The sequence below is a fragment of the Nannobrachium achirus genome (assembly GCF_963921795.1).
Source record: "Nannobrachium achirus genome assembly, chromosome: 14".
Taxonomy (NCBI): Eukaryota; Metazoa; Chordata; class Actinopteri; order Myctophiformes; family Myctophidae; genus Nannobrachium; species Nannobrachium achirus.
In genome coordinates, this window is record NC_137821.1 from 36343518 (window position 1) to 36352923 (window position 9406).

Here is a 9406-nt window from a genome sequence, read left to right on the forward strand (position 1 = left end):
GTGAATGGGTAAATAATGCAACAATGTAAAGTGCTTTCGATAAAGACGCTATAATGCACCGTTTATCTTCAGTTGGGTGAAGCTATAGAAGATATTTCCCCATAACCTGGGGACCACCAGACAATACTCCCTACAATACTATTCCCTTGATCATATTTATATGGGCATATTTTAGTCGTGGCCTAAAGTTTAGAGGAGCGTACTTGTTAGGTTCCCAGTTCGATTCCCTGGACCCTCCCTCCCCCAACACTGCTGAAGTGCCATTGGGCAAGACACTGAACCCCCAACTGCTCCAGTGGATGTGCTTAGTGGCCAATAGTAATCAGTAATCAGTAATCAGCTCCCAGGTTTGTGTCTATGTACAGGGCACTGCTGTAAATGAGCAGATTGAGCACAGCTACGGTACTTCCCTGGGTGCTGTAAATAAAGAACTAAAAACATTTCCATTCAAGCTACAATATGACAACTGTTAAAAATACACATCAATCAACCAATCAATCTGTAGGTGCAAAACAACAGCATTCTTCCGCCCCCGCCTCGGTTGTTTATTTAAAACGCAGTCATGAGTGGAGCTGTGCACCCGAGTGATGTGAGCCACCATGACCAGCAGAGAGAGTTATGCAAGACTTGGTTGCAAATGCTAACCATGTCTTGTATAACTCATGCACCGAAAATAGAAGATTTCACCGGCGCGCAAATCAAGTATAAATCACTGTTCCGTTTGTGTTTGCTGTCTGCCAGTGGAGAGCTAAAATGTCAAATTTCTGTAATACTTCTAATGACCACTGGATTCATGGAGAGTGTGACATGTTTTACTTTTTGAATTCTAGTACAGCATAGAGATAGATAGGTATATCTACCTATCTATCTCTACAGATAAATACTGTAGCTCTTTTTTTGAACGGTGCTAACCGCGCCTACATCTGGCTTTGTGTGTCAGTCCGTTGTCCGTATGACCTTCTGTATGTCCCGCAAAGCCTGGCACTGACCAAGCTTTGCGGGATTGAACATTTTGAAATGAACTCATAAAAGGCACCCCTCACTTCACACTGGTTGTTGATCAGATTAGGCGGCCAGGAATGACTGTCCTGGAATGAAGCTGGACGAGATTCTGTCCTGGAACACTGGAATTAAAACATGCATACATCTATGTAGTACACATGTTCACACGTATGAGTGTGTGTGTGTGTGTGTGTGTGTGTGTGTGTGTGTGTGTGTGTGTGTGTGTGTGTGTGTGTGTGTGTGTGTGTGTGTGTGTGTGTGTGTGTGTGTGAGCACTTTGGATAAAGGCACTAACAGCACCATTTGCAGTAAAAACAGAAAGATTGTCTCTAGTCTGTACTGAGACAAGGCAGTAGACAAGAGGAGTCATGGGAGACAATCTCTGGAGGTTTTCAGAACTACAGGCAGAGGACAGACACCTTTAGGTCCAAAGACGGCCACCATCAAATTAAAGCTGATGTCGACCAAACCTTTAACCACTTAGGCCCCAATTCATATACTTGTTATATTCACTATTTTGTAGAAAAGACGTGGAACATTATTGTCTGCCTAAATAGGGGTGCCAGGGTGACCATCACCAGAATGGGGCATCATGTCTCACCAGAATGGGGCATCATGTCTCATCTCTTTGAACACCTCTTCTATTTATCTATCAAACAGCACTTAGACACAGAGCGTTTGGCACATCCATTTACTGTATCAACACCGGAAAATCCTAGCTTTGGCTGAGAGTGCAAAACCTTTTATTTCATTGCATTTTACACTCTAAAATGTCACTGTGTCTTGTTAGTTAGACTGTTAGACCATTGTACTTCTTACAACTTATTTTACTGAATAAAATTAAAATTTAAACAGTGTGTATGGTAGGATATGTTGTAGGTGGTCTCCCTTCTCTATACCATTGAGGGGACGCCTGGTAGGAAACAAATCTTGCGTATTGCAGATTTATTTTTATTTAAGTGTATAATAGAGTGTCATCTAACTGCATGAAATGCAAGCCAATTGCTTGGTAAATTCCCCTTACCTGTTAGGAGAGGGATAGGTGTTTAACTGGGGTGGTGTGGCTTTCCAGGTGGAATTCCTCAGACAGGAAGGTTTCTCTGGGTGGACAGGTAGTAGGAACAGATGAATATCCAAACAGTCTGTTAGAGATCCCTTTCTTTATCTCTCGGTCAAACTCACTCCCGCAGGATGTGTGTTTGTATGTGTGTGCGCGTGTGTGTGTTCCTCGCAGTGATATAGGAGTGTGTGAATGAGTGACAGCACGCCTGCGCTTTTCCATCCTACCTGTCTCAGGTAAAACCACGCCCCCCTCGCCTGTGTTGACTGAGCGAGCGCTAAGTATATGCGGCAGGACTGGTTTGGCGGAGGAAATGAATTTTTGCTTTCACCTGTCAAACAAGACTCACGCATGCACACACGCATGCACACACGCATGCACACACGCATGCACACACACACACACCTCTAATCCTACTCCATTTTCACTCAAACCTTTTTTTTGGTGTCTCAAGCTACCTGTCTCAGCAGGGTCAGAAAATTGTCCTTGTACTGTGAACACCAGGCTTACAGCTACTACAGACGCTGCCATGACCTGTAAGGAGGAGGACAATGAAGATGATGATTTCTATAAGTATTGCTTTTGTTGTGGATAAAATGTATATTTAATGTCACCCCCATATATATTTTGCCTCCGCCGATGACAGCCATGGCCTCATTATAAATAATAATTGCGACTGTAGGTCGCAGTTTACTATCAGAACCGTCACAGCTGTCCGGACGGGTAACACCTGACACTGTGGTTCCCCCCCAGTCAGGTAGGGGTTAAGTGTCTTTCTCAGGGATACCTCGACACATTGCCGGGGCCGGACCTTCTGCTTCCACAGGCGGGCTCTCTACCCATTCAGTGATGGCCGCGTTATGTTTCTGGGGTGTCTGTTCGTCCAAACCTAGTGAACATGATATCTCAGGAACACTTTGGAGGAACTTTATGGAATTTGGCAGAACATCCTCCGCTAAAGGTCATCGTGACATCATAACACACGTTCATTAATTGTGTTCAACTCACTACTTTCCGCTACTGCGTGCTTACACAGGCAAGGCAGAGAGAGTTACATACATCTGGAGACTCTCGTCCAGGACAGGCTGCAGACGTGCCTCCTCAGGAAAGTTGGCTCAGATCTGAATCTATTTCATTTGGCGTTAACCGCAACACTAACCACTAAACTAGTCTAGGGCGGCCCAACAGTATTGGAAATTTGAGTATTCTTATAGTAGCCTATTATTTGGATGCGTGTGCATCCTAGGGGTCGGTACCCCCCGATTCAATGCAATTTCGATACCTAGGTTGCCGATTCGATTTATATTGCGATTCGTAATTATATTGCGATTCTGCGATTCAACAATTGTTACGATTCGATATCACGATACGATTCAGAGAATGACGTCAGCACGCAGACAGCCTTGGTGGCGACACTCTTTAGTATCAAAATGTGGTTGTTGCTGTTACCATGGAGGATGTCAGCTTGCTGATCACCAAATTTGGGCATTGTTTCAGCATGCGGCTGTTACCATGGTGGCGACACTGTTTAGTATCAGTGATGTCAGCATGCAGACAGACTGTCAAACGGCGGCCAGATAATGTCAGCACGTCCTTCTGACAAATAAATAAATAAAATCTATTAAAGAAATAGCTGCATTAATAAACCGCGATATTTGAGTCAATCAATTTATTTTCCCACCCCTAGTGCATCCCGGCAATGTTTTGCACTCCCCTGAGTGCACCTTTCTGGTTTAAACTAAATGAACCCTGGAGATTTTACTATGCATGACACGTGTAACCAACACACCACAAAGGAATGAAGTAATGAGCTGCTTCTCCCTACCTCTGTGCACTGCCAACATAGTTTATTATTCACTTTCAAACCCGAGGAGAATGCAGGCTACACGTGCTTGCTGTCAAGCGTGCGTGTTTTTTCTGAGGGGGAAATTTAAAGCAAGGGAAAACAATAAAAAAGAAGAAGATATCCGAGTACTCAAAAAATATGGAGGAGAGGAAGTAAAGTTAAAACAAATGTTATTCTATAAAAGAGCCAACATGTTGGACCGGTTAAGGTCTTCACCTGGGCAAGAACTTATTTGTTATAGTATATATTCCTGCAGCTGATCCTAGAAGCACCATACACACTTTAAGATTCATTTTTGAGCGGTGGTCACAACGCTCCTATACGTGGCCGTGTGTGTGGGTCTCCGTCCGTCCGTCCGTGTCTGTCTGTATGTAGCCTAAACTTCGGCGCGTAACTAGTGCCGCACCATTTACGCCACTCGCGCAAAAAAACCACGGTAAACCACCGCTCAGTTCACACGGGTGTGATTTTTTATCTTAATCCGGTTGGCTGTGTCGTAGGGCATTCACGAATAGTGATGTTTAGTATTCGAATGATTCAACCTCAAAGTATTCGACAGGACTGGCCAAACTGTCAAATATTAAGTAAGCAAGAGGCGAACATTGTGAAAATAGCCGATCTACATGCTCACAACGCCTCGCAACGCGAGGCATTGTGAGCATGTAGATCTGCTATTTTCACAATATTTATCTGCGGAAACCGAGTCACATTAAATGTAATACCTACAATTCCAAGTGCTTGTCAGGGTGGGGGTCCCAGTTCAAATATGTTTATTTTGGGGGTCATGGCCTAAAAAGGTTTGAGAACCCCTGGTATAGAGCATTAACAAATTCATCCACCAGGGGCATTGGCAACTCATTCTTATGACTTCCTATCTAGCCAAGTTTTATAAACTATATATTTTTTAAAGAGAAAACAATCAAATAATATAAGCGAATATTCGACTTCGGTGAACAATGTTGAATAGTGACTTTGATATTTGAATATTTGGTGAATGCCCTACTGTGTCGTAGAGAAGGTAAGATTGTATGAGAGATGGAGTATTAATTACAACCTAGATGACATCTCACAGGGCTATATCTCATACCTGCATGTAAGCACATAGCCTACGTGCAGCCGCGCGCACACGCACACACACACACACACACACACACACACACATACAGTATACCGGGCATGCATGCATGCATGTAACTGCAAAGTAACATACTGTGCACTCATGCACAGTTGCACACAGTCATGCATGTGAAAAAATGCATGCACAGTAATTATGTAAATGTACCAACATCGATGCAGAACAAAGCATTATTGAATACAAACCGTGTATTTGACTGCATAGCCAATATGAGCAAACACATGTCTGCCTGTATATTGCCTACAGTATGTCAGTCTGCATTTGTATTCCCCTTTGGGTGTGAACATGTCATTGCATTTTTGCAGTGATCCGGTGATAACAGTGAGATAAGGAGACATCCTGACCTGAACACTAGGGCTTTCTTTCAAAGGACAATACAGAGGTCTGGTATATTTAGCCCCTTCACTATGACTCATATGGTATCCACAAAATAACGCAGACTGTTAAATCTTCGATCTAGCCATTCATTTCAATATAGCATGAAAATCAACTTGGAAAGACTTAGGTAATCCGAAGAGTCTGAAAGTTTGAGCAGAGAGCTGCAGATGTCTCAGCAAATCCAATTTATTATGTCAGTGGTTTTCACTGACTGAATTAAATACACACATTTCCTATTGGGAAATGTCTGATATCGCTAGCTCTATTTTTGAAGATATCACTGTTTAACAATTTCATAAAAGAATTCTGATAACCACATCAAACCTGGCATCCATATTCTGGGCAAATAAAAAAGAAATGTCAAAATCTGTCAAAATGCCTATTTTTTGGATTTTTTTTAATCAAAAAACCTTTCAAAAATTATTTTTGAAATTTCAAAAACAGCAAAAATAGCAACAGTACAAGCTCACAAAGCATGCAGTGCGTTGTTGTGACCTTGTGTGCCAGCTATTTTCGGGAATTTGTCATACAGTACAAAGAAGTATATTGCTTACGTGTTTAAGAAAATGGCCCAGGTTGAACCCATCTGTTTGATCTGCCAGTAACAAAATATCTGAATGCAGGCCCTTATTGTCCCTAATCCCTAATCCTATATCGTGTGACAATAGATAAATGCCTACCTAGTCACCTTAAGGACACGCTCCCACCTCAAATAACAACGAAACCACTTTTCCTGCCGTCACTGCCAATTAAAACAAACTCTTCAACTCTCTGTGATTGCTGACTCATGTCCTATATAATGTGTAGGCTGATGGCAAAATAAACTGTCACTTGAGAGGTCCACCTCTGTTGATGATCAAATCTTTCTAGGTTAGTGGGTCAAGTGACAATGAAGTATGCACTTAAAAGGTGACACCCGTGTATGTAGAGAAACATCGAATGATTGGCCTCCACCTACACCCCTATACATTACACGGCAACATGCACGCACGCATGCACACACACACACACACACACACACTCACTTCTATCCTGACGGGAGTAGTCTCTTCCAGGATGACAACCATCCACAGGGCACGAGGGGTCACTGACTTGATGAGGATGAAAATGATGTGAATCATATCATATGCTGTGGTCTTCACAGATCTCACCCCAAATGGACACCTATGGGAGATTTGGGACTGAAGTGTTAGACACCACTCTACTCTCATCCACCATCATGAAAACGCCCAGATGAGGAAATATGTTTCGTTAGAATGCTGTTCCATAACTCCAGGAGAGTTAGAAGGCTGTTCAATAACTCCAGGAGAGTTAGAATGCTGTTCCATAACTCCAGTAGAGTTAAGAGTTCCAGAGACTTCAATCTTTCACCCCTCTGTAGAGTACAGTATGTGTGTATGACTCACTAACCTGCAAAGAGAACATCAAACATCAAAGTAAATGTAGAATATGAGTGGAGAAGGTATTATTAAGTATTAAAGGGCGTATAGGAGAGGGTCATGGGTAGAATAATCAGAATAATCCTACGAAATCTTAGGAATATGAGCAAACGTGACAGGGGAGGAGTAAACGTGACAGGGGAAGTAAAGGCCATGTCATTTTGCCACGACCTACTTTGCGCAGACGCAGCAGAAACAAATGTATACAGTATGTATAGTAGGTCAAAGAAGGTGTTATATTCCACTATTGACTGACAACGGACCAGTACAGCTGGTTGGTTAAGCTATCAACTACTAATCCTGTACTGGAAAATCTGGGCTTTGGTTCCCAGAATCAGATTTCTTGTATTGATAATTCATAACAATTTCTTTTCCTCAACACCAACCAAGCATAGGGATATTTGTTACAGATCAGTTGAATCTATTAAATGGATGTGGCCTTGATCATTTATCGTCCTTGGTTGGCTTGCTTTCATTCTCTGTCCTCTGGTTTGTAATGGTGAACTTATTCTACACTTACACAATTATTTGCTGTGTTAATTTTGTTGACTAAAACTATGACAATTCTTTTTTTCGTTGACTAGCTTTTTTCACTTACGAAAACTAAATAAAAGCCATGATGACTAAAACTAAAGACTAAATATATTTACACTTTTGTCAACAAATAGGGACGGGAATGAAGGAGGGACGCGGGAGTAAAACTAAAAGACAAGTCATTTCATGCTTGGTTGTGCTTGAGTGTTCTGAAAATAGGAGATCTACAAGCTCACAGCTTGTGAGCTTGTAAATCGTCTATTTTCAGCCTGCAACCAAGGGTAAAACCAGGCATTACATCACCATCAAGGCCCACCAACATAGATTTTAGTCAACAAAATCAACTGTAGATTTAGTCGAATAAAATGTTATATTTTGTTTAGACTAAAACTAGACATTTCAGATGACGAAAACATGACTAAAACTAAATTACTAAACTAAATAAACTAAATCGTTTTAATGAAATAAAAAGAAACTATGACTTACTAAAACTATAAATCAGCTGTCAAAATCAACACTGTCAACACTGCTGTGAACTGTCAGCTAAATAATGCTACGCTTACGCCAAGGTAAATTGAACACTGTATAGTGTTAGCAGGTTGAGCTGGTCAGAGGTTTAGGAACGTCTTTCTACATGTTGGGGACGACAACAGCTGCTAATTAGGACATCATTTTGCTTTGATAGACACTGGGAAACTCTCTCACGCACGCACGCACAGACACACACACGCCTATGTACTCTACAGACGGTAAAAGAAGCCTATTTGGCAAGCGTGTGCATGCCGCCATCTTTCTACATCCTCTCCTAAAATAAAAATGACACCAGAATTCTATTGGTTGAGACAGAGCAGGGGGTGGCATGCTATTGGTTGGGAGCTTGTCAATCCCTCCTATACGGCATATGCATCAATTTTAAAATACATGGGACCATAATTTAACAAAACGCTTATCATGGTGATTGAAAGAAGACTTTAAACTAGTGACTGGAAGCATAAAGTATTTATCATAATGTTTATTAAGGTAATAAAATAACGAGTAAAGTTCAGTAAAAACCCATCCACTTGAATGGAGCATTATTCTTTCTGATACCAGCACTGGGGAAACAGCGAAACAAATGAACGTTCATATGAACTTTCTCTTGTAGTCAATTCATGTATCGCCTCAACTTGTTCTGCACACACATCCACACACTTGGAAACACTCACATTCACACAAACACTTGCACTATATACTGTATATTTAAGCTCCATTTAATTTCACAACTAACAAAATGCATACACTGGGAACGCCTCTAAATTAATGAATTTCGACATGTATTATTCTAGTATGAGTCAGTCAGTAGTTGATAACACAGCATTATACTGTACTTTGGCTTACTTATCTGCATTACTTTGTTCTGTTAGGGTGGAGAAACAGCACCCAAATACTGTTGTTCACTTCAGCATTGGAGCTTGTCATCTTGTTGTACAATAATACCGGTGATAATGTCACAATGGTACAGATCCTGTAGTACGTAAATGGTAAATTGTGCATTTATATAGGACCTTTATCCAAGGCGCTTTACAGAGATTGTGCATTTACATTCACCCATTCACACACACATTCATACACTGAAGGTGGAGGAAACCATGCAAGGCACCAACCTGCTCACCGGGAGCAACTAGGGGTTCAGAGTCTATCTCAAGGACTCTTCGACACTAACTCTGGGGGAGCGAACTGGGAACCCTTCCGGAACCCTCTGTGTTCTAATGGCGGTTTCTCTACCCCTGAGCCACTCCAGTGCCTGGTGGAATGTCACAACAGAATGGGTCATGAGGTCTCCACAGAGCTGGTGATGGTCCTTATGGTGGTCCTTGAAATGTAAAAGTTTGAGAACCACAGGTATTGTCATTGTATAGCCGAAGTCCACATAACCAGCTCAGACAGTGTGATGAAACCGGTTTCAGAGAGGGGTTCCAAATGTGATGGAACCGATTCCGGTTCTTCGACGTTGGATCCGGTTCCTCCGATTA